At 40.5% G+C, this 23,739-nt stretch overlaps 1 protein-coding gene across 7 annotated transcripts in view; it reads right to left on the bottom strand.

Moving 5' to 3' along the window:
- LOC126363261 (exonuclease mut-7 homolog) overlaps positions 1-8,222 on the bottom strand; it is a 265,763-nt gene extending 257,541 nt beyond the window's left edge. The window contains exon 1 of one of the 7 annotated variants that reach the window (XM_050007953.1): positions 7,226-8,222. The gene's annotated coding sequence lies outside the window, so the exon portion shown is untranslated. Of the gene's footprint in view, positions 1-7,193 lie in introns of all 7 variants that reach the window. The other 6 variants (XM_050007952.1, XM_050007948.1, XM_050007950.1 and 3 more) reach the window with 6 other exon arrangements.
- Between the last annotated feature and the right edge of the window lie 15,517 nt (positions 8,223-23,739).

Raw genomic sequence — 23,739 nt, 5'->3', positions numbered from 1 at the left:
GAAAATCTTTTGCGTCCATATTAAACAGACGATTGCATAAATTTGCAGAAGACCAAGACTTATACCTGACATACAAGCAGGCTTTAGGCAACAACATTCAACTATAGATCTGATTATCAGAATATGTACTAGCATTACTAAGACCTTAAATGTTACAGATTGTGCATCAGCCTTATATATGGATACAGAAAGAGCATTCGACAGTGTGGCGACTAGGATTATATTATAAGCTTAAGAACTTTGGTATCCCAATTCAATTTATGTAACTAATTAGCACTATTATTGACAATAGACCTACATATGTATCGATTAATAATAAACTCTCTACTCCGTTCATTCCAGAAGCTGGGGTGCCACAGGGTGCTATTCTTTAACCTTTGCTGTACACCTTACATACAGCTGATATTCTACTGCCTACTCATTGGAATGAAGGCTTGACACTTGATGCAGATGATACAGTTTATTGGTGTCATGGGAGAATGTCCGAAGAATTAAATAATACAAACACACAATACCTCACAAAATTAGAAAAGTGGCTCAGAACCTGGCACATTAAACCTAATGCGCACAAGAGTCAATTTGTGATATTCACACACAGAAATTTTACTACTAATAAATTACAAACACCAGATAAAGTAAAGTTAAAACTCTGGGGAGAAGAAATTTTACCAAAACCAAAAGCAAATTATTTAGATCTTATAACAGATAATATCCTAGTAAAGGCAAGGAGAAGAATCTGACTTCTAAAGTTAATTAGATAATGTATAACAGGAGCACGCAATAGTACATTAACTTATACTTATAAAACGTTTATAAGACCGTTTTGGAATATGGGGCACCAGTATGGATTGCAAGTAAACAGCACACAGAAAGAATTTTAAGTACGGAAAAAAGCATCTTACGAATTGCTATTAGGTCAAGTCTCTACATTACAAATCAAGATATATATAATTCAGTAAATATATTACCGCTACAGCACCGACTGATTGAGCTTGTCAGCAATATAGGAATGAATAGACTTCACTCTGATATGCTAACAACTAAAACACTGAAAGAAGAATTTATGCATTTCAATTTTCCATGCTACCAGAATAAATTTCCATCACATACTATAGCACAATGTATTAGGGAGACTAATGAAGAATTGGATAGGACAATTGAACTTGGACCTTCTAATAATATTAGCCATTTAGTTAATGAAAGCTGAAGTGCAATTGTCAGTCACAAAAAAAAAAAAAAAAAAAAAAAAAAAAAAAAAAAAAAAAATTAAAAAGTTAAGTGAGATTTTAGTCAAAAATACGAAATAAAGTAAAACATTATATAAGATACATTATCGCATGTGGGGTTTTAGAGGGGTTTTCCCTAACCGTAAGACGAATGCCGGAATATAACATTATTTCCACTCAGGAAGAAGAAGAAAAAGAGGAAGAAGTAGATTAAGTAAGAAAAATAAAGAATGTATTGACAGATAGAAATAGAAGACATAATTAGTTACTGAAGAATTATTGTTATTGAATTGGATAATTAATATTTTAAGTAAAAACAGGAAATATAAATTTTTCCCAAATAATATAAATAAATGGAGTCCCAACAGTATTAAAGAACCTATGGCTGAAAAGAGCTAAGCTCTAGATACAGCCCAACCTTGTAAGAGGGTACGGAAAAACGGATAAAGTTCGCCATCGTAAGATGGCCTTTAAAAAAGCAGAGATCTCATCTCCCTGTGCATATTGCATCACGGCATGCCTCAATCCACCAGGGGAAAGAGGTACATCGCTGCGAGGAAGAGGTGCAAGGTTTGGAATACTCCATGGCAGTGAGAATAGTGTTTGTAAGGTATACTCTATCTGCTCATCAATGCAGGAGAAATGGTGTTCATAAAAAGTGGCCATTGAGTAGAGCTGCTAGTCAGCTTCAGAAAGCTGCCAGCTGGTTAGACAAACAGATGGGATAGGCATCAGCAAACGAATGACACAGGAGAAATGGTCACTTGAGTGTTTGTCAGAGAGAACGGACCACTCAAGACAACAAGCAAACTGAGCAGTACAGATCATATGGTCCAAGAGGGAAAAGGGGTGGAATTGGGAAGATATGTGATGTATTCATGTTCAAACAGATTAGATTGAGCTGGCTGAAGATATAGGAGAGAGCCTCTGACAGGAGCATGGAGAGCCCCATAGGGGATGTTGGGCACTTAAGTCATCAAGCAGCAGAAAGGGGGGGAGGAAGTTGAACAATAAGTTGCAAAGAGCCAAAGACGAGGGTAAGAAGACATTTCCCAAGAGAGAAGGTGAAACTGGGGAGGAAAAAAGAGACAGCAATAGCTTGAAGCTCGGTGTGCAAGAAAATGGTGCAACTAAATATTTCATCTCAAATGAGCAACACGAATTACCCACAAGCTGAAGCAGAAAACAACTGGTATGTATAATCGCAAGAGGAGCTGTAACTCAACCCTACTGGATCTGATGCTGTTAATGTTCTGTTGGAGAATAATCACATCTGATGATAGACAGATGTGTCAAATAGCAGAGGAGTCACTATGATGGCTGCCGAGTGCCAGAATTCAAATGTGCACAATGATCAGGTTCAGAGGCTGGAGGATCCTGGCCATTAGTTTGACAGAGGGCGTCAGCATTTGCCTTCGGCTGGCCAGCAGACTGGTTGTTCATGGTGTGTCCCAGTGAAATGGAGGTCAGCCAAGTGATTGTATTGCATGGTAACACCGTGGAAGAAGAACACTGAGGCGGAGAAGGGGAAGATTGTATGCCTCTGACTGCTTAGAATCATGCCATTTGTCAGGTACATACCTATATGCTAGCTGGCTAGATGTGCGCAGAACGTCATCACGAGAGTACTCCTTTTTTAGATTTCTGTGCTTCTATTTGCGAGTCATACAATTTCACTGGCGCAGACGAAGGTTTCTTGGTAGGGCATGCATCTGTAGCAGGTGAAGATGAGAGTGTGACCTGGATGATTTCACAAGCATGGCACTAAACAAAGTTGCAAGTCTACACAGCCATGTGCTTCATAGGTCGGGGTGTAGTGAGAACTGTACTATAACTGACAGAGGGTGGTGTACAAGGTTTGCGGTTAGCCATCATTTTCCAAACAATGGGAGTGGAAACTTTTTCCTTCACCCGGATCTCCTGAACGGTTCTCTCACTAGATAGTCATGGGAAGAGGCAGCATGGTTAACCTTGCTGTTGATACAGTGAGGGGAAGGAGGCAGACACACCCTCATGAGCATCCCTGCCGCACATTACATATTTGGCTGCATTTTCACAAGATTCATGGGTGTGGTTGTAGCACTCACATTTAGAGCAATGCGTGGGATTTGAGATATGCAGTCCGACAGTAATAGCTTCGTAGCCAGCCGTAATTTTTGATGGAAGTACCACATGGTCAAATGTGAGGAATAGAGTGCAGGTTGGCACTAATTCTTTATCAACCCTTTTCATGACATGATGAACTGCAGTCACTCCCTGGTCAATGAGGCAGGCTGTTGTTTCAGCCTTGGTAAACCATCAAGCAGGTGAGTGGCTATGACATCACGGGAGGAATTCAGAGTGCGGTGTGGAGAAGTACTCAATTAAGCAGTTTCTTTGCTTGAAGACCACTATCCATCTCCAGAAGCAAGGTCTCATTATGCAACCAAGAGCAGGACTTCAAAAGACCAGGCAATGTCATCTACAGCCTTTTGAATAACAAGTGGGTTAAATGAAGTGAAATTGTGACCATCTTCCGTGCATGCCACCAGGAGGTATCGGGGTGCAGCCAAATCCCCCATGATTGCCAGCGCCTTTGATGGCGTGATCCTTCCTGCTGGAAGGACACCCTCATGGGGGGCTCACCTGCCTTAGGTCATTATCCACACCTCTTGGACTTCAGACAGAAGGACCAATCAGCATAGAAGAAGGTACCAGCTCAGGCACTCTGTATATTGCTCCCTGCAGTATGTTTTCAGCAATGCCTATCACGGACAAGCAAAAATAAATGCAAAAATCATCAGCAGACAAAAGGGTGGACACCATAGGCCCTGCAGCTCCCATCAGACCATCGACAGCCACTAAAAAGAGAGGGGCACTCAAAAGAGCACCCCGTGGAACCCCATTCTCTTGCAGATGGGAGGTGCTATAGGAGATAGCAACCCGTACCTGAGAAGTGCAACATGAAAGAAAGTGCCAGATAAAATTTAGGAGTGGGTGGGGTCGCGGAAGATCCACTCGTGTAAGGTGCCAAGGATGTATATGCACCATATAGTATCATCAATTTTATGCATATCAAAGAAGACTGCAACAAGGTGTTGATGCCATGCAAAAGCCATTTGGATAGTCGACTCCAGGTGGACTAAATTATCTACAATAGAGCAGCCTCAGTGAAAACCATCCTGCATCGAAGCCAAAAAGGTGTCCCAGGATTCAAGGATCCAATACAGCCTTCGACTCGCCATACATTCAAGTACATTGCAGAGGACATTGGTTAAACTGTTCGGACAGCAGCCCTTCTGAAGAGGCAGTTTACCCGATTTCAAAACTGGAATAACGACACTTTCTTGCCATTGAGAAGGCAACTTCCCCTCACTGCACAGATGGTTAAAAGTGGCAAGTATACGATGTTGGCTACTCACTGAAAAACATTTGGTTGTGGGCAAAGTCTGGTCCAGAAGCCATATCAGGGCAGAGAGCAAAGGTGCTGACAAAATCCCATTTGCTAAACATGGAATTATGAAGCTCCAGGCAGCAGGGAACAAAAGGTAAGGGGAGTTGTTCCAGACAGAGTTTGAGAAAACAGAACACGGGCAGACAGTGAACCACTGTTGAGGCCTTGGCAAAATGCCGAGCATAATGCTCAGCACCAGAGTCCAGGCTGGCAAGGGTAACACCATTCTGGCAAATTTCTGGGACACCTGTACGAGAACAGAGGCCAAAAATGTGCCTTACCTTTGCCCATACCTGCAACGAGTGAGTATGCGGCTCTATAGCAGCAACACACAGTTCCCAACAAATTTATTTCTAAACGGGACCAGGCACAAAGCCACTTAAAGGCCAGAAGGTGGTCCAGAGATAAATACCATCTGTAGAATTGAAGGGCATGGTAATAGACTAACAGCCACAGCAATTTCAGAGGTCTACCCAGTGACAGCCTTCTGTCGAGAACAACCCGAGGAAGAAGTAATCACTGAAGCAGCTGCCAAAAGGATGGCACCTGTCAAGTTTCACAAGGACTCATCAATGCCACTGTGCGGTGCAACAGCAGAAATGGCGACCAAAGAAAAGACATCCCTATCCACATTAGTAAAGGCCAACTTGGAAGGATATCCACATGAATGATGCTGATGAAAAGATAAGACAATCAGAAAATGACTGCTGTTGCACACATCGTCGTGAACTCCCCACTGAACAGAGGGGAGAAATCCAGGGCTACGGATGGAAAGAGTAATGGCCAAAAAAGTGCCATGTGCCACACTAAAGTGTGTGGGAGCTCCAGTGTTGAGGAGGCACAGATCGAGCACTGCTAGCACGTTTTCAACAATCCCGTTCTGGCGTTCTGGTCAGTGGTCGCAGCTCCACTCTACATGAAGTTACAGACATTAAAATCCCCAGCGAGAAAAGATAATGGGATAATTTGGATGCAAATGACAATTTTTTCATAATTGTTAATCTAATCCTCATACATATTCAATTCTAACATGTAGTCCACATTTAACAGGTGGTTATAATATGGTGCCCGTAAGTTCTGTTGGCCAAAGTGAGATTGTGATTTTGAAATAAATGTTCGTTTTCGTAACATTGCAGTAAATACATACAATTGTAGTTGAAAGGATGCAGTTGAGAAACCAGCTGTGATACTGTGAGAAACTATGGGTACATCACATATGCTTTAAACCCAATTTTAATATAATTAGTAATATATCACTAATAGTTTGTTAGTAAATAACATTTTATGAATGTTGAGTAATTTTGGTATAACTGCACTTTATGGTGGACAATGGTCTTAGTTTGCCTTTCCATGCAACATGCATATAAAGGACGTCACATATGACTCAAGTGATGTTGAGAAGGCCGGGGAAGTAGTAACAAAAGAGATGTCCGTGTCTGCTGCAGCTAAAGAGTTCAACATTCCATACAACACACTAAGGCAGTCTTCACTAGGCTTACTGGCAGAGGTAATGAAGCTACATGAATTAACTCAAAATCAGAAATAATAGGACCATGGGCTTCAGTGCATTACCAAAGTGGGTGTGGTAAGATAGTAAAGGAGCATAAAATTACAACACACACAAAAGTGAAACCAATACTAAGTGAAGTTTTTATCCAGGTGTAAGGGTGATGGCAATTACTGGATTTTCATAGAAATGGGTAACACAGAATGGATTAATTTAGGACAATAAGTTGGAAGATTTTTTTGCATCTGATATTTCAAATTTTCTTGAATAGTATTAAGTTTAATTATTTATCTTGTCAAGTAACCCACATTATTGATTTTGCATTAAACATTTTGGAAACTTAGACATTTGTACTGCAACATGGGTTTCAAGGATGCACTCTTAATTATCGTTACAGTAATTGTAGCATAAGACATTAAAGTATGTTTTACTTGATTAGTACACTTCATATCCCAGATCCCCCACCCGAGGGGTAAATTGGGTACAGTTAAAAGTTTGGGATATTATTATGACAAGGAAGGGTCATAGTACTTGATAATGCACCAGAATAATTCTAGAAAGTCTCACTGCTAACATATGACAATCTGACAGGAAAACTGTCATAGTAATACGTTGCATGCCCTTAAACTAAAAATGCTGTTTCTTTATAACCAAAACACCGCAACTGACCCTTTGAGTTTCAGTGCACACATTAGCCCACTATGATTGAAACGTTGATCTGAATAGACGGTATGGCATCAGCTCGAAGACTTTCTTCGGAACCATTCATACTCAGACTCAAAGATACGTTTTTGGTAAAACGTCATAAGTTAATTTCATACCAAGAATAGTAAAACGTACCAGATTGCTAATAGTAACATTTTAAAAGTTGTACAGGCTGTTGAAAACGATATTACTAACTGCATTTAGCTTAAAACTGCAGACGTGAATCAAACATGTTGGACTAGTCTCCATTTAGCGAGCTACTATGAAAAATGTTTACTGGTTTGATCTTTTCTTCTATTATTATAAATTATTAATAACATACTTTGAAAGCACATGAATACAGGCAATGGGCACCTTGTGAAATACGACCAACGGCACAGTTCATCCGGTTGTTGTCATACGATGATACTAAAGATGGAATTACATACTATGCTAATACATTACAAAACATGAATTGTGCTTAAGCCCTTGCTTCACGGTCGCTCACTGAATCAAAATTTGCGTGCAGTATTTCAGAACCTCGTAACAATTAAATTTCGACAACGATTTTATCCATAACATGCCCTTAACAATATGTGAAGCGTATTTAAAACTGTTCGACACAGGCTTTTTTCCGCTTTAAAAACAACAAAAAATGTCCAGCACTTCGGTAAATCCTAACAAATGAAATATTGGTTCCATATATCGCTGTTGCATGCACGACCAGACTTACAGGAAAGCTGTGCTATCAGAAACACTTGCACGTACTTGCCACTATTCATTGTACACTTTGTGTATTTTCACAACACGACTAACGAGTACGTACGTTTCCTTCCAATACTCACATAATCAAGTACTTTCGTTGTCACATCAAATCTGTTCCGAGCAGCGCTGCCACAAGCAAAGAAAACTTGCACATGCATACCACTGCCATTGTGCGACGGCAAGCATTTGACTGCTTTGACGTTTACTGACCGTAAATTAAAATCACGTGACCATTCTGTTTCTAAGCGCAATCCAGTGTTTGAAGGGAACTATAAAGTCTTGTCCGCCACTTTTCATGCAGAGTGCAGCCACCGGAGTCGTCTGCGGTATCACATCTCCATGAAATTGCCGTTCACGTACCTTAAACGGCTCACGCTAGCTTCGTTTTTTCTCAATAAACAGTAATCAGTGGCGCTTTCTGTGTACTCCGGCAGCAAAAAGGTTAGTTTTGGTTGAAATGTGGATAAACTTATCAATATACATAAAATTGCAAGCCAATTCAAAACATGTTCATCCCCCATGAACGTCACTAGTTGCTCGCAAACTGAGCGTAAATGAAAGCAATTTGGGCTAGCATCACCTGAAGATTATAACGTAAGCTTCTAAATGCGTTGCGGTTAGTTAAGGAAAACGGCTAGTGGCGAAGATATTTTGCATTTTTTCTTGTATTTTAAGTGTTCACTATGGACGGGAATATTTTTAAAAAATATACATGTCCAGCTTACTGACATTTCATTTTCACAGTATTTTATTGATATTCCCTTTTTGCCACGTGATCACCGACCTTTAAATAAAATAAACTTGATGTATAGTTGTCTCACAACTTTACATCTGCCTACAAAATATTTAAATTTACATAGGCCTAAATGATTTATTCTGCATCTGCAGTGAAGTTTGAGGAACAGTTTTATAAGCTGCATATAATGGGTTTCATTCCCAAATTAGCTGCTGTCATTACAGAATAAAAATGATCACTAGTTATAATTAAGGAACTTCTCAACAAATTCATTGAAGTGTTCTTGAGTGACTTAATTTTGTGAAGCGTTCTTGGGTGACTTAATTTTCTGTTGTTACCGACTCCGACATGCGACCGACTGGCGAGCCAGGAGAGGGACATCTATTGATGAGCCAAAAGAGACTTCAGTGCATTCTGAGCTATGAATCGTTTTTGTCACACTACGTTATCGTGTACCTCTTAAATATGTATATATGCAATTACACTCAATTTTTGGGAGATTCCCTATTATCCAGTAGGGAATACACCCATGTTGGTGACCTCCCCCCTGTCAAGTATGAAATGCGTCTTGCAATTTTTCGTAAGCACTGTATTACTGCGAATTAACAATACAGCCATCTGTTGTTCTGGATACAGCTCTATCCGCTCCACAGAACATAACACCTGGCAATAATGCATGTGATGTGTGCTGACAGTGCAATGTTGTGTGGACTTTGATCTGTGATTAAACACGAGTGTACCATGGTTATGAGACATAAGTTACTGCAACACAACTCAGACTACGCCTCGAAAATGGCAGGCAACAGACAACTTGTTACCAGACTTCAAAGTATAAAATACCACAAACTCACAGTAGTGAGTACAAAATCAGAAAGTGGAACCTATTTCAAACAGTGATATGATATGTGAGTCAACTGTGATGCCCTAGTCACGTAATGTGTCAAGACATCTGCCCATTTCACACATGCCTACACAACTGGTTGTATACTACAATGTACCAGGAGCCACATTTCTTACCGTCCCACGATCTCAGTAAGTTCCCTCATTGTCGGTATTTCATTGGCTAACCATAATTGCACCGAATCACATCCATTATCTATCTCACAGACAAAGCTCCCAACCAAAACTGCCTCTGTTCCCACCTGAACAGCCCATTTTATGGTCGATCACCTGCAGGGTGTGTATTTGTCTCACTAAGCATTTTAAATGGTTACATCTACATCTCTACATCTACGTCCATACTCCGCAAGCCAACTGACGGTGTGTGGCGGAGGGTACCCTGAGTACCTCTATCGGTTCTCCCTTCTATTCCAGTCTCGTATTGCTCGTGGAAAGAGGGATTGTCGGTATGCTTTTGTGTGGGCTCTAATCTCTCCGATTTTATCCTCATGGTCTCTTCGCGAGATATACGTAGGAGGGAGCAATATACTGCTTGACTCTTCGGTGAAGGTATGTTTTCGAAACTTTAACAAAAGCCCGTACCGAGCTACTGAGTGTCTCTCCTGCAGAGTCTTCCACTGGAGTTTATCTATCATCTCCGTAACGCTTTCGCGATTACTAAATGATCCTGTAACGAAGCGCCCTGCTCTCTGTTGGATCTTCTCTATCTCATCTATCAACCCTATCTGGTGTGGATCCCACACTGCTGAGCAGTATTCAAGCAGTGGGCGAACAAGCGTACTGTAACCTACTTCCGTTGTTTTTGGATTGCATTTCCTTAGGATTCTTCCAATGAATCTCAGTCTGGCATCTGCTTTACCGAAAATTAACTTTATATGATCATTCCATTTTAAATCACTCCTAATTCGTACTCCCAGAAAATTTATGAAATTAACTGCTTCCAGTTGCTGATCTCCTATTTTGTAGGTAAATGATAAGGGATGTATCTTTCTATGTATTCGCAGCACATTACACTTGTCTACATTGAGATTCAATTGCCATTCCCTGCATCATGTGTCAATTCGCTGCAGATCCTCCTGCATTTCAGTACAATTTTCCATTGTTACAACTTCTCAATACGCCACAGCATCATCTGCAAAAAGCCTCAGTGAACTTCCGATGTCATCCACCAGTTTATTTAAGTATATTGTGAATAGCAACGGTCCTATGACACTCCCCTGGGACACACCTGAAATCAGTCTCACTTCGGAAGACTTCTCTCCATTGAGAATGACATGCTGCGTTCTGTTATCTAGGAACACTTCAATCCAATCATACGATTGGTCTGATAGTCCATATGCTCTTACTTTGTTCATTACACGACTGTGGGGAACTGTATTGAATGCCTTGCAGAAGTCAAGAAACACGGCATCTATCTGTGAACCTGTGTCTATGGCCCTCTGAGTCTCGTGGACGAATAGCGCGAGCTGGGTTTCACACGACCGTCTTTTTCGAAACCCATGCTGATTCCTACAGAGTAGATTTCTAGTCTCCAGAAAAGTCATTATACTCGAACATAATATGTGTTCCAAAATTCTACAACTGATCGACGTTAGAGATATAGGTCTATAGTTCTGCACATCTGTTCGACGACCCTTCATGAAAACGGGGATGACCTGTGCCCTTTTCCAATCCTTTGGAACGCTACGCTCTTCTAGAGACCTACTGTACACCCCTGCATTAGGGGGGCAAGTTCCTTCGCGTACTCTGTGTAAAATCGAACTGGTATCCCATCAGGTCCAGCGGCCTTTCCTCTTTTGAGCGATTTTAATTGTTTCTCTATCCCTCTGTAGTCTATTTCGATATCTACCACTTTTTCATCTGTGCGACAATCTAGAGAAGGAACTATAGTGCAGTCTTCCTACGTGAAACAGCTTTGCAAAAAGACATTTAGTATTTCGGCCTTTAGTCTGTCATCCTCTATTTCAGTATCATTTTGGTCACAGAGTGTCTGAGCATTTTCTTTTGATCCACCTACCGCTTTGACATAGACCAAAATTTCTTAGGATTTTCTGCCAAGTCAGCACATGGAACTTTACTTTCGAATTCATTGAACGCCTCTCACATAGCCTTCCTCACACTATATTTCACTTCGCGTAATTTTTGTTTGTCTTCAAGGCTTTGGCTATGTTTAAGTTTGCTGTGAAGTTCCCTTTGCTTCCACAGCAGTTTTCTAACTCGCTTGTTGTACCATGGTGGCTCTTTTCCATCACTTACGATCTTGCTTGGCACATACTCATCTAACGCATATTGTACAATGGTTTTGAACTTTGTCCACTAATCCTCAACACTATCTGTACTTGAGACAAAACTTTTGTGTTGAGCCGTCAGGTACTCTGTAATCTGCTTTTTGTCACTTTTGCTAAACAGAAAAATCTTCCTACCTTTTTTAATATTTCTATTTACGGCAGAAATCTTCGATGCAGTAACCGCTTTATGATCGCTGATTCCCTGTTCTGCATTAACTGTTTCAAATAGTTCGAGTCTGTTTGTCACCAGAAGGTCTAATATGTTATCGCCACGAGTCGGTTCTCTGTTTAACTGCTCAAGGTAGTTTTCAGATAAAGCACTTAAAAAAATTTCACTGGATTCTTTGTCCCTGCCACCCGTTATAAACGTTTGAGTCTCCCAGTCTATATCTGGCAAATTAAAATCTCCACCCAGAACTATAGCATGGTTGGGAAATCTACTCGAAATATTTTCCAAATTTTCCTTCAGGTGCTCAGTCACAACAGCTGCTGAGCCAGGGGGCCTATAGAGACGTCCAATCACCATGTCTGAGCCTGCTTTAACTGTGACCTTCACCCAAATTATTTCATATTTCGGATCTCCGTCAATATTTCTTCGATACTATTGCACTTCTTATCGCTATAAACACGCCTCCCCCTTCGCTGCCCAGCCTGTCTCTGCGGTATACATTCCAACCTGAGTTTAGGATTTCATTACTGTTTGCATCTGGTTTCAGCCAACTTTCTGTCCCTAGTACTATATGGGCGTTGTGACCGTTTATTAATGAGAGCAGTTCTGGGACCTTTCTATAGACGCTCCTGCAGTTTACTATTAGCACATTAATAGTGTTATTCCCTGTTGCATTTTGCCTATTCCTACCTTGCCGCATCTCAGGAGGCGTCTTGTCGGGCCTAGGGAGGGAATTCTCTAACCTAAAAAAACCCCATGTGCACTCCACACGTACTCCGCTACCCTTGTAGCCGCTTCCAGCGTGTAGTGCACGCCTGACCTATTCAGGGGGACCCTACATTTCTCCACCCGATAGCGGAGGTCGAGAAATTTGCACCCCAGATCTCCGCAGAATCGTCTGAGCCTCTGGTTTAAGCCTTCCACTCGGCACCAAACCAGAGGACCGCGATCGGTTCTGGGAACGATACTACAGATAGTTAGCTGTGATTGCACCCCGCGAGCGTGGCTTTCCACCTTCACCAATTCCGCCAACCGCCTGAACGAACTGAGGATGACCTCTGAACCCAGACGGCAGGAGTCTTTGGTGCCGACATGAGCAACAATTTGCAGTCGGGTGCACCCAGTGCTCTCTATCGCCACCGGCAGGGCCTCCTCCACATCTCGGATGAGGCCCCCCCCCCCCCCCACGGCAAGCACACAGAGTGAACACTGGCCTTCTTTCCCGACCTTTCCGCTATTTTCCTAAGGGGCTCCATCACCCGCCTAACGTTGGAGCTCCCAATAACTAATAAACCCCTCCCCCCGTGTGTCTGCTCGGACCTTGCTGAAGGAGCGGCCACATGTCCACTGACAGGCAGAGCAGGCGATGCCACACGGCCAGCCTCCACATTGACCCTCCACCTCGTGCGCCACGAACGCTGCTGTACCCGCCATTCCCCTTGGAGAGAGGGTGGCCCATCCGCGCGCGGTACCCGCGAAGATGTCTCGACAGCAGGGACAGTGGGTGAAGCATGTAACACCTGGGGTGCACCATGCGACGCACCAGACTCCCCACTGCCACTACTCTCCGAGGCAGCAGCCTGAAGACGGCTGACCGCGGCCATCAACACGTTCAGCTGTTCGCGAACAGTGGCAAGCTCCTCCTGCGCCCGTACACAGCAGTCACACATCCTATCCATCCTAAGAAATCAATTTACTGTAGAGAGTTAATCAACTTTTAACTAGACTGCTAATTCACTAAAGGCGGCTGATTGTTGACTAAACTGTGGTTGCTAGCCACTTCTTGTAGAAAACAAGGAAAATAGCACTACCTGTCTCTGGACTGTATTGAAAACAAACACTAGCACTACTGGCACTATGGTTGACTAAAAGAACTCTCTCTGACTGTATTCAAAACAAGCACGAAATCTATGGAACACTATTACTAGCACTCGACAATTAAACCTCTCTAAAATAAAAACACATGGATGAAGAAGTGACAAGTAAGAAAAATACCGTTAATACTTAAATTAAGGTAGCTCGCTGCACAGCAGACGAGAAGCAGACGGCAGTTACACTCGATTCATCACCTTAATTTGTCATCTGGCAGACCAAGTTGAATTAATCAGTGATATCACTGAAGTGCCATCTACCCACAAGTGTGACACAGCCAAATCTGCACAACCGCAATGTCTTTGTCAGACATCCAAGTACCGATTAAAACAGGAAATCTATGACGATCTTTTGGAAGATAGAAAACCATCTCAGCTTTGACAATGACTCCAGTTTACTCTGAATGTTAATCTTGTGACAGATAAGGCACTTTTGGACGATTGCTTGTAATTCTCTTCAGTAGGCTACACTGGAAGCAATAAATAATTCTTTCATTCAACAAGTGCACCAGTGTACCGGTGAACAGGCTCACTACTTTGAGCACCTTTTAATGTTCTACTCCTGGGCAATGGTACAGGAGAGTAAAGGCAATTTTGTGTTATGTTTTTACTTGGTTTTCATTTGTTTTCTGACAACTGCTGCAAGCAGATGAGTTTGTGAGCCCGGGATCAAAGCCAATGTTGTGTCATGTAATTAATAACGTTGTATTTCAGTGAATCGTACATTGGGATACATATTTGAATAGGTCTTTAGGAGAGGAGATGAATTACCAAATAAAAAATACAGGGTGCCATCTAAAAATGACATACCGCTGTTCATATCATTGATAAAACAAAGCTACAGTGAAGGCAATCATGCCGATTGATGTCCCCGCTGACGGCCAAAGGACATTTACTTGAGAGACTTTGTTGTACTTTGCATATTGACAAACAGTTATTTAGGGTGGTCAAGATAAATGGGTCATCCTTGGAAACATTCTACAATGAAAGCATATGTTTTTTTAACACAAACTTATCTTTTTTTAAATGGACCTCCTATATTTTTTCATCAGCAATCCATAGCATGACAAAGCACATACACAATGGCGTTTATTGCATCGCAATATTCCCATTACATCCCGAGATATTAAGACGCGAAGTTGACGCTTGAAACACCCTACATGCGCTGCTAGCTCACGTCCTGAGGCTCAGGCGTGAAACCCATGCTGCCTGTAATTGCGATGTGATTGACATGCGTAATCACAGTTCCATACTTATCAAGAGGACCTGGTCTTCGAGTTATCCAAGGAAAACGTACAAGTGACCATCAAATGTTCCCTCATCTCCAGTGAGGAGTTCTAGTATGTTATTCATTGGACTCCTTCCTCCCACTGTACAAAAATTTGCAATTAAACGAATTATTTCCCATGTTCGACCTTTTTTGGTTTTTATTGACTGGGTTATTACACAATCATCTTAGTCATTTATTTCATGAACATTAATAAATTTATCTTGCCAGTGAGGCTATTGGAAGAAAAAGACTTTTGTAAATGTTTTGGAAAATCCAATTACATTTACAATTCGGTCTAAACTCAAACCTTACAAGCTGAGTAGTTTCATAGTGAGAAAGTCAGACAAGCAAAACGACTTAATTGTTAATTCTATGTAGTTAAAACTAACAAGATTTGGATGTAAAATTTACACAATTATAAATATTACAGTTTGTGAATGCACGACTGAGCCTATATGATCACTGCATTCTGTATCCCTACACAGTGTTACACCCAGGTATTTGTTAATCTATTCCATCTGTGACTTACTTATATTATAGTCACAGGACTCCACGTTTTTTCATTTTGTGAAGTTCACAGTTTTATATTTCTGAACATTGAAATCAAGCTGCCAATCTCTGCAGCACTTTGAAATCTTATCAGGAGCTGAAAAAATAATAACATAGATTCTTTAAGACAGTACTTCACTCTAGTTAACGGCTTCATCTACAAAAAGTCGGAGGTTATTATTAATATTGCCCTTAAGGTCTTGAGGTCATTAAAAACAGCATTAACAGCACATGGTACCAACACACCTCCCTGGAGCACATTCAGTGTTACTTCTACATCTGTCAATAGGTCTTCATACAAGACAACATGCTGCATCCTCCATAACAAAAAACCCCGAGTCTAGTTACAAATATCGCTTGAAACCCCATACAATCAATAATACGTGTAGATGAGGTACTGAATCAAAAGGGTTTCAGAAATCAAGAAATACTGTACCTACCTGACTGCCTTGATCCAAGGCTTTCAGTATGTCATGTGACAAAAGTACGAGCTGTGTTTCACATAATTTATGTTTTTGGATTCCATGGTGGTTGGCATGGAGGAGGTCATTCTGTTCATAAGCCCTGTTTCCTCAGTACACTGGTTTCCTACCATTAAAAATTAAGCGTGTAAAAATAAATTTCAATATTTACTTTGCATAATATTTACTGCTCATGCAGTGAACAGAACTGGATTTAAATTAACAATTATGAAAAACAGGCCATAACATTCAGCTCTGTAAAGTTAGTAAATTTGCTTACACAACAGTGAAATCCTCGTTGACTGGACCTAACAACAGTGTTGTACAATTGCATTGTGTAGTGCCGGCTGTGGTGGTCTAGTGGTTCTAGGCGCTCAGTCCGGAACCGCGCGACTGCTACGGTGGCAGGTTCAAATCCTGCCTCGGGCATGGACGTGTGGGATGTCCTTAGATTAGTTAGGTTTAAGTAGTTCAAAGTCCTAGGGGGCTGATGACCACAGATGTTAAGTCCCATAGTGCTCAGAGCCATTTGAACCATTTTGCACTGTGTAGTAACTGTGAATAATCATTTCGAGTGATACCAAACTATTTTGGAGTATTTGTGTCCTGAGTAGGCATATCCTTCCTCAGATAAGATACCAAGGCTTCAAGGGCTGCAGGACACATCCTTGTGGCGAGTGGTACACACCCTAGGAGGGATCTCACCCCTCCACTGGCGATTCAAGATGCTGGTGACGAATCTGTACATGGTTCCTATCACACATCTCAAAACTAACACATACATAAACTAGGGCGCTATGAAAGGAACAAAGCCTGGAAACACAGGTGGCCCTTGTGTCTGCTAGGGAATTGAGGGTACTCATTTTCAAGTCTCTATGATTTCAACCTAAAACACCCAAGCCATCGTTATCTCGCTAATAATCAGTTATTAATCAGTTGCCACTATGCCATATTGATCACTGCCTGGATAGTTAATGTCATACCCGGGGGTGCAATACAGCCAACTGATAACAGCTAGTTGAGATTCATGTGGGAACAAGAAGGCAACATTTCTGAGACAGAACTCTCACTGTGGATAACCTTCTTAACAGGACCATGTATACATCTGGTTTTGTCAGTCAGTTGATTGGGAGCTTCATTTCATTTCATTGCAGCTTCTAGCAGTACCTGGAGTTCATTAACATCTAATATTTCTTCCTGATAGGCTAAACACTGTCCACAACTACTAAAACATCGAACATTGTATCTATAGAACTGTAAATTTAATTCTTCTTTTTTGTAGTGTACATACCATACTACTGTATATTTATTTTTTCAAGACTGGTGTAGTTTTTAATATTTTTGGTTAAGGTCTCTTTGTGACACAACGACATTCTTTTAATGTTGGCACAAACGAACAGTTCGCATATCTTTAGGAAAAACAGAACTTTGTTGCTCAGGAATGTATTTTTACATGTCGAAATTGATGGTTCATTTGCTATTATCACTGTCACTTCATTTCATTTTGTTAACCAGCTGCCTTCCAGTGATTTGGGGATTTACAAAGTGATGTTACTTTTATCTATAAATTTCATAATTAATATATTATTTTGATGCTGGAAAGTTGATATGAAAATAGGCACAGGTTGATGGCATCTTATTAACTGTTGAATAAATTCGATAAAGATGTGATTGATATCTCCTATTGTTATTTCATCACATTCACAATAAGGACTGTCTCGGACATGTAATTGGTTAAGATGGGTAGGGACAGATCCATGATTACATATCATTCCGATTATGGAGTTTATAAAATTTTTGGTCCCTTAATTTTGTATAACCAAGGCATTGAAGGAATGTTCGACTGTATTTGACCATAATAATTCCCTTTAATGCACACCGAGGCTTGATATTATCATCCCATTTATAGGATCTCCATGAATATCTTTGTCAATTAAACATAAAATATACCTACTATATAGGTTTTTGTTAACAGTAATGAAATCTGTAGTTATGAACGTTTAGTAAAAATGTCATTCATGATTGTTAAAGACTATGACAAGGATATGTATAGAAAAAACCAACATGTAATCGCTGGCTGCTATTGTTTAATGTATGTAATCATGTGATAGGAACGTGACACTCTGTTCTGTTTGTTTTGCTCTCTCTTCCTATTGTCTGGTCGTTTTGTTCACTTGCTATTGATGTAGTGTACTCGATCTGAGTACCAGCGAATTACTGGGCTCAAGTCTGTTATTCTTTTATATTTGATTTATTCCGAAATAGAGACTTAGAAGTAAATACAGGTTAATGTATTTATTTTTGGAAATGTAATTCCCATTTGCGTCATTCTTGAGTTTTCATCGTTTTTAGTGCAAGCTGCTGTGGAGACTAATGTTTTCTTGTTGCCTGTTGCTACATTGAAAATTTTAATTTCCAGTAATTATTTATGAAATGGTGCAACATAAAGCACGAAGACAGTTCATCACTCCGCAGGAGTTCTGAGATCTGATCATCACAAATATTTTTCTACAAAAGGTACAGAACTGATGTAAGTGAAAAGTCCAGAATCGGTAACTGTTTGGCTCAAGGCTTAAAGTAGACTAATTAATTCTCAGTTTATGCTAGTGTAAAAGTGAAAGATGTTGAACCTTAACAACATTACTGATTTATAGACACAAGTCGCGGTGGCCAAGCAATTCTAGGTGCTTCAGTCCGGAACCGCGAGACTGCTACAGTCGCGGGTTCGAATCCTGCCTTAGGCATGGATGTGTGTGATGTCTTTAGGTTAGTTAGGTTTAATTAATTCTAAGTTCTAGGGGACTGATGACCTGAGATGTTAAGTCCCATAGTGCTCAGAGCCATTTGAACCATTTGATTTATAGATGATATTTTTCAGTACTGAAACTGTGTTTCTGTATGTCTAATTCATTCTTTATACGCACATAGATACAGAGGCTTAATGTTGCAAGATTGTTTTTCTTACATAGACAGACTAAATTATTTTTACTTGTAGCAGAATACATTTAATGACTTAAACTCCGATTACTGCCGATATATAAAGTACAGAGTACAAAATTGGGTAGTGTGGCGATACCTGTAAGACACCGCTAGCCCACGCCTCTCGCGGTGTGCGTTTAACCCCATTTAAATGACGCGCCAAGCGCGCGCCCAGCGACTGTACGATTAATCAAATAATCGGCGTGCTAATCACAGTTGAAATCTCTGGTCCAGAGGGACGTGAGGAGGCTGTGGTCCAGAGAGAGAGTAGAGTCAGTCGAGTCTTGTTCAGTCTTAAGAGTCAGTCGAGCTAGAAAGTGTCTTGTGAAACGATCATTCTGTGGATAATATTAGTGTGATGATTTCTTTTATATATGTTGTGTTGTCTTCTTCGATGAGTAAAAAAAAAAAAATATAGGTAAAATAAATTTTTGTGATGTCCATCAATAAGTTCATTCCAGTAAAAATAGAACCACTTCCCTTCACCTTTATTCACCCTTTTTTTCTTTCTTTCCTTTCAACAAATAAAAACAAAAAATTACCACCCTCCCCCTTTTTTTTTTTAATTCCGGACATCACACTGGCGACCGTGACAGGACGCCAATCTTCGGATTTTACTGGAATGAACTTAACAAGGGCAAATTAAAGTAAAATCATACGTGTAGTAATATTTATTGTCTTGTACATTGGCTAAAAAACTGTAATTTTCTCTTTCATGCCCAATATGAAAACGAGAGCTAACGTTGTTTCAAGATTAACAAGATTTCTGCAAGCTTCAACGCAGCGCGGTGGGTAGTGCAAAAGCATTTGTTCTGCTATGCCATTGTCCAGCGTGCGCCTCCCGCCTATGCTAACTTTTATTCCCATTTCCCATGCCTTTCCCTAAACAAGAATCATACCCTTTGTCAATGGAATTTCTATTATTGTAACATTGAAATTCAACAGTAAGATATGCAGAAGTCATTGTTATGAGTCAATCTTGTTTGTTACGTCATGTCACCACTTTCAGATTAGCTACGCGAATACGGTTACAACCACAATAAAAATTCAGACATTTTTGGAAATTCTATCAAGTAATAGTTATTACCGTCTAACTATTTAAATTTTATTTATCTTTTGTACTTTGCAAGCCATCGCCATTCTGGGTGTACTATTTGTATACTTCACGTTTGTTAATTATTGGCAAAAATGGAACAACAGCAACAGCAAACTGATAACGGTGATGCTACTGTATCATCAGCATCCCCTTTCCTAGGCTTTTCCAGCCCAGAATCTATGGAATTTACTGCAGGTGTATCACATCAAATTATACTAAGTAACGAAAGTAATTCATCAGGTGACACACCCAATAATCCTGACCCTATGGAAAACGATAGTAGACGTGTCCAACTAGGGATTTCCCACTCCGATCCTAATTTGCACAACTCTAGTGAAAGGAACAATGATCCAAACATTGATCCGAATCAGTACGGAATTTTAATACAACTTCTTACGCGAAGTATGGATAGCATCCTTAATGAAAGGTTTGATAAACTAGACACTAGATTTGATAAACAGGAGCAGAGTACAAAAGAATTAAACATCAAAATCGATCAATTGTCTTCTGAGGTAACATCTACTCTGGAAAAACAGGCTAACCAAATCTCAGAACTTAATTCAAAAACTACACAATTGACTGAAAGTTTCAACGAATTGTCATGTCGTGTAAACACTCACGAAAATTCCTTTGTTAAATATCAAACAGTGACAAATTCCGAAATGCAGTCATCTAAACCAAGTTGGATCAGGTCACGAACGCTCAGGCTCAGGTCAATGATCTAGTTCAGAATTTCGTGCAAAATCAAACCACCTCACAAAATAAAATTTCGATGGATATCGAAGGTATTACTCAACAAGTTAGCGTAGTATGCTTACAACAATTAGAAATGAAAGAAAAAATTTCCCATTTGGAGGAAAAAACAGAATCGCTTTCTTTAGAGTGTAACGCAAACATTGCAGAAAAATTAGTGCACGAATGTGGTATTTGCAACAAGCTCATTGAGCAAAGGGTAGAAACCGCTACAAAAGAGATTTTACACCAGGCCATGTCGCAGGTGCAAACCGAGACCAACACTTTAAAAAACCAAATTTCTCAGTTATTAACTCCCGATTCTAACGTAGTTACTGTTCCGCCTACAACCCCACTCACAACGAGTTCACCGCCTAATTTCACTGTGCAGTTTGTTCCACAGTCTAACAGCGAATCACTTGCGAGCGAAAAACATCAAACAGAGCCACTCTCAGTGATCGCACAAAACAGTAATTCTCAACCACCCTTGTGCCATGAAGTTTCACCAGGGAACAATAGTTCAGGCCCTATAGTGCCTGCCGGTATTGTTGACGGTAACATGATTAAACATGCCTATTTTCCAACGTTCAGTTCTGATGATACCCAAGCGGTGCACCCGATTGTTTTTATTAGGTCTTTTGACGGAATGTTTCCGCACAACTGGTCAGATGCGGAAAAGATTTTTTTTGTAAGTAATCTGTTGAGGGGGCGAGCATCCAGATGGGGAGCTGAAATAAAAAGGCAAAATTTAACTTTCAAGCAATTTGAAGAGGCTTTTCTGCAGGAATTCTGGTCAGAACATGAGCAAAAACAACTTCGCCGTGAAGTTCACAATCCCGAACCATACAACCCTCGTAAAGAAACTTTGCGTCAATATTTTGAAAGATACCTGGACAAAACACTTTATTGATCAAAACCGGCCGATCTTGCCGATGTGATTAACACCTTAAAAAGTCATTTACCCCTGCATTACCGGACACAATTAATTGGTGTTCCGGAAACTAACATCAAGAAATTTCTAGATTATTTGAATGAAGTAGACCTTGTGTTTAGAGGAGATTCAGGGAACACTCCACATATTTATAATGCTAATTCCAACTCTCGCCAAAACAATTGCCATAATTTCAATCAAAATAACAACAGCGGTAACATGTGGAATGCAAACCCGCTTCCTCAAAATCAGGGGCAAAAATCACAACAGCCCAACTTCACACGATATTCGCAGCAATCTTGCGATCCCCGATTCCAAAATTCCAACAATTACAACAGTTTTGGTAATGGTCAATTTTACCGAAAAAGTAATAGTAATGGCAACAGACGCAATGGTAGTTTCAACAACAATCAGTACTCCAGAGGCAACAACAACCGTAACCGAAACAACAACAACCAAAACAGACGTCAGGATGGAAGATACAACCCTGGTTATTTTGAGAGAAATTCGCCATATCAGCAGAATAATTCAAATTGTCAAAATTCTAGAGTCAGTTATCCACCCCCGCAGTGTGGAAACCCGAACTATACACCACACAACTACAATTATATGTTTCCGAATGCACGACACTTTGTACCAACAAACAATGCTAATAATCAGGACTGCGGTAATCAAACTCCACCGAATACCAAACATGTCCATGAACAAAGGATAAATATTATTGAGGTAAGTGATGACCAAAATGCGTCGCCTAATAACGCGGCGGAAAACATGAGCAGACCGGCGTAAGCGCCAAACCCCCGGTCGAGAACGTGAGCACGGGCGCAAATAATCTTGCAAATTGTTTTTTGAGATTCCAAGACAGACACACTATGGAACATGACCTTCTTGCCGAGAATAATAAGTCTAGTAATAACGACAAAGTAAAGGTAACGGTTTAGGCAACTGCTGTTTTATCGTTAGAGAAATCCATTGTAGAAGTGTTATTCGACACTGGAGCGTCAGCAAGCGTGATTTCTAGTTCCCTGTACTTGGATCTAGATAAAGGTTCTAAACTTCCGACGTTTCCAGTGCAGAACTGCCGAATCATCGGTGCCACTGGAAACAAATCAAAAAATGTCAAATTACAAGCTCTTCTAACTTTTGTTGTTTCCAACGTGCATGTTCGTTATCATTTCCTTGTTGTGGATAATTTAACAGTTCCATGTCTTTTCGGCATCGATTTCTTAAATCAGTATCGAGCAGTGATTGACTTAGGGAATGGTATCTGTCAATTGACGGTTGAAAAGCAAAGAATTTTGATACCTTTATCTAAAACAATTAATAACAACAATTCTTATCGGGACGTACGTCACTTGAAAGTACAATCTGTGCCCATCACTAATTTTTCTATGACAAACAATTGCAATTCTTCTTACAATGCTGATAGTAAAACTCTGTGGGAAAAGTGTGCCGAAGCCTACCATCTAACTGATTTGCAAAAACAGAATCTGTTTCACCTTCTTCAACAATTTTCAGTAGTCTTTCAAGATAAACCTGGTATCATACGTGGGTATGTGTACAAGATGGATGTCAAACCCCACCTAACATTTTGTCGTACACACTACAATATACCGTGGTCTAAAAAACCAGCGGTTATGCAGGAAATTAACAGAATGCTACGTTGGAAAATCATAGAAAATTCGCACTCGCCGTATTGCAACCCTTTGTTGTCAGTTTCGAAACCCGATGGAAGCGTGCGTCTTGTTCTCGATGCACGCGAAATCAACAAAATTATTATACCGGTAAATACTCGCCCTGTAAATCTGGACGAACAACTCCTGAAATTTCACAACGCCAAATTTCTGACTAATATCGACCTACGATCGTCCTACTACCAGGTTCTTCTACATCCTGAATCACGTAAATATACCGCATTTTTGTGCGAAGGACGATCATACCAATTCCGTGTTTTGCCATTCGGGTTACGAATAAGTGCAGGAATCTTTATCGAGGCGCTTGACGACGTCCTCGGGCCAGATTTACTTTCACAAATCACTCCCTATGTGGATGATTTAGTTGTGGCGACTGCCACCTGGGAAGAACATGTCGATCTTCTAAGACAAATTTTGATAAAATTCGCCGATGCAGGCGTGGCGATCA

The sequence above is a fragment of the Schistocerca gregaria genome, chromosome 1 (genome assembly GCF_023897955.1).
Source record: "Schistocerca gregaria isolate iqSchGreg1 chromosome 1, iqSchGreg1.2, whole genome shotgun sequence".
Classification (NCBI taxonomy): Eukaryota; Metazoa; Arthropoda; class Insecta; order Orthoptera; family Acrididae; genus Schistocerca; species Schistocerca gregaria.
The sequence above is the reverse complement of the archived record's forward strand: the minus strand, read 5'-3'. Positions and strand labels throughout refer to the sequence as shown.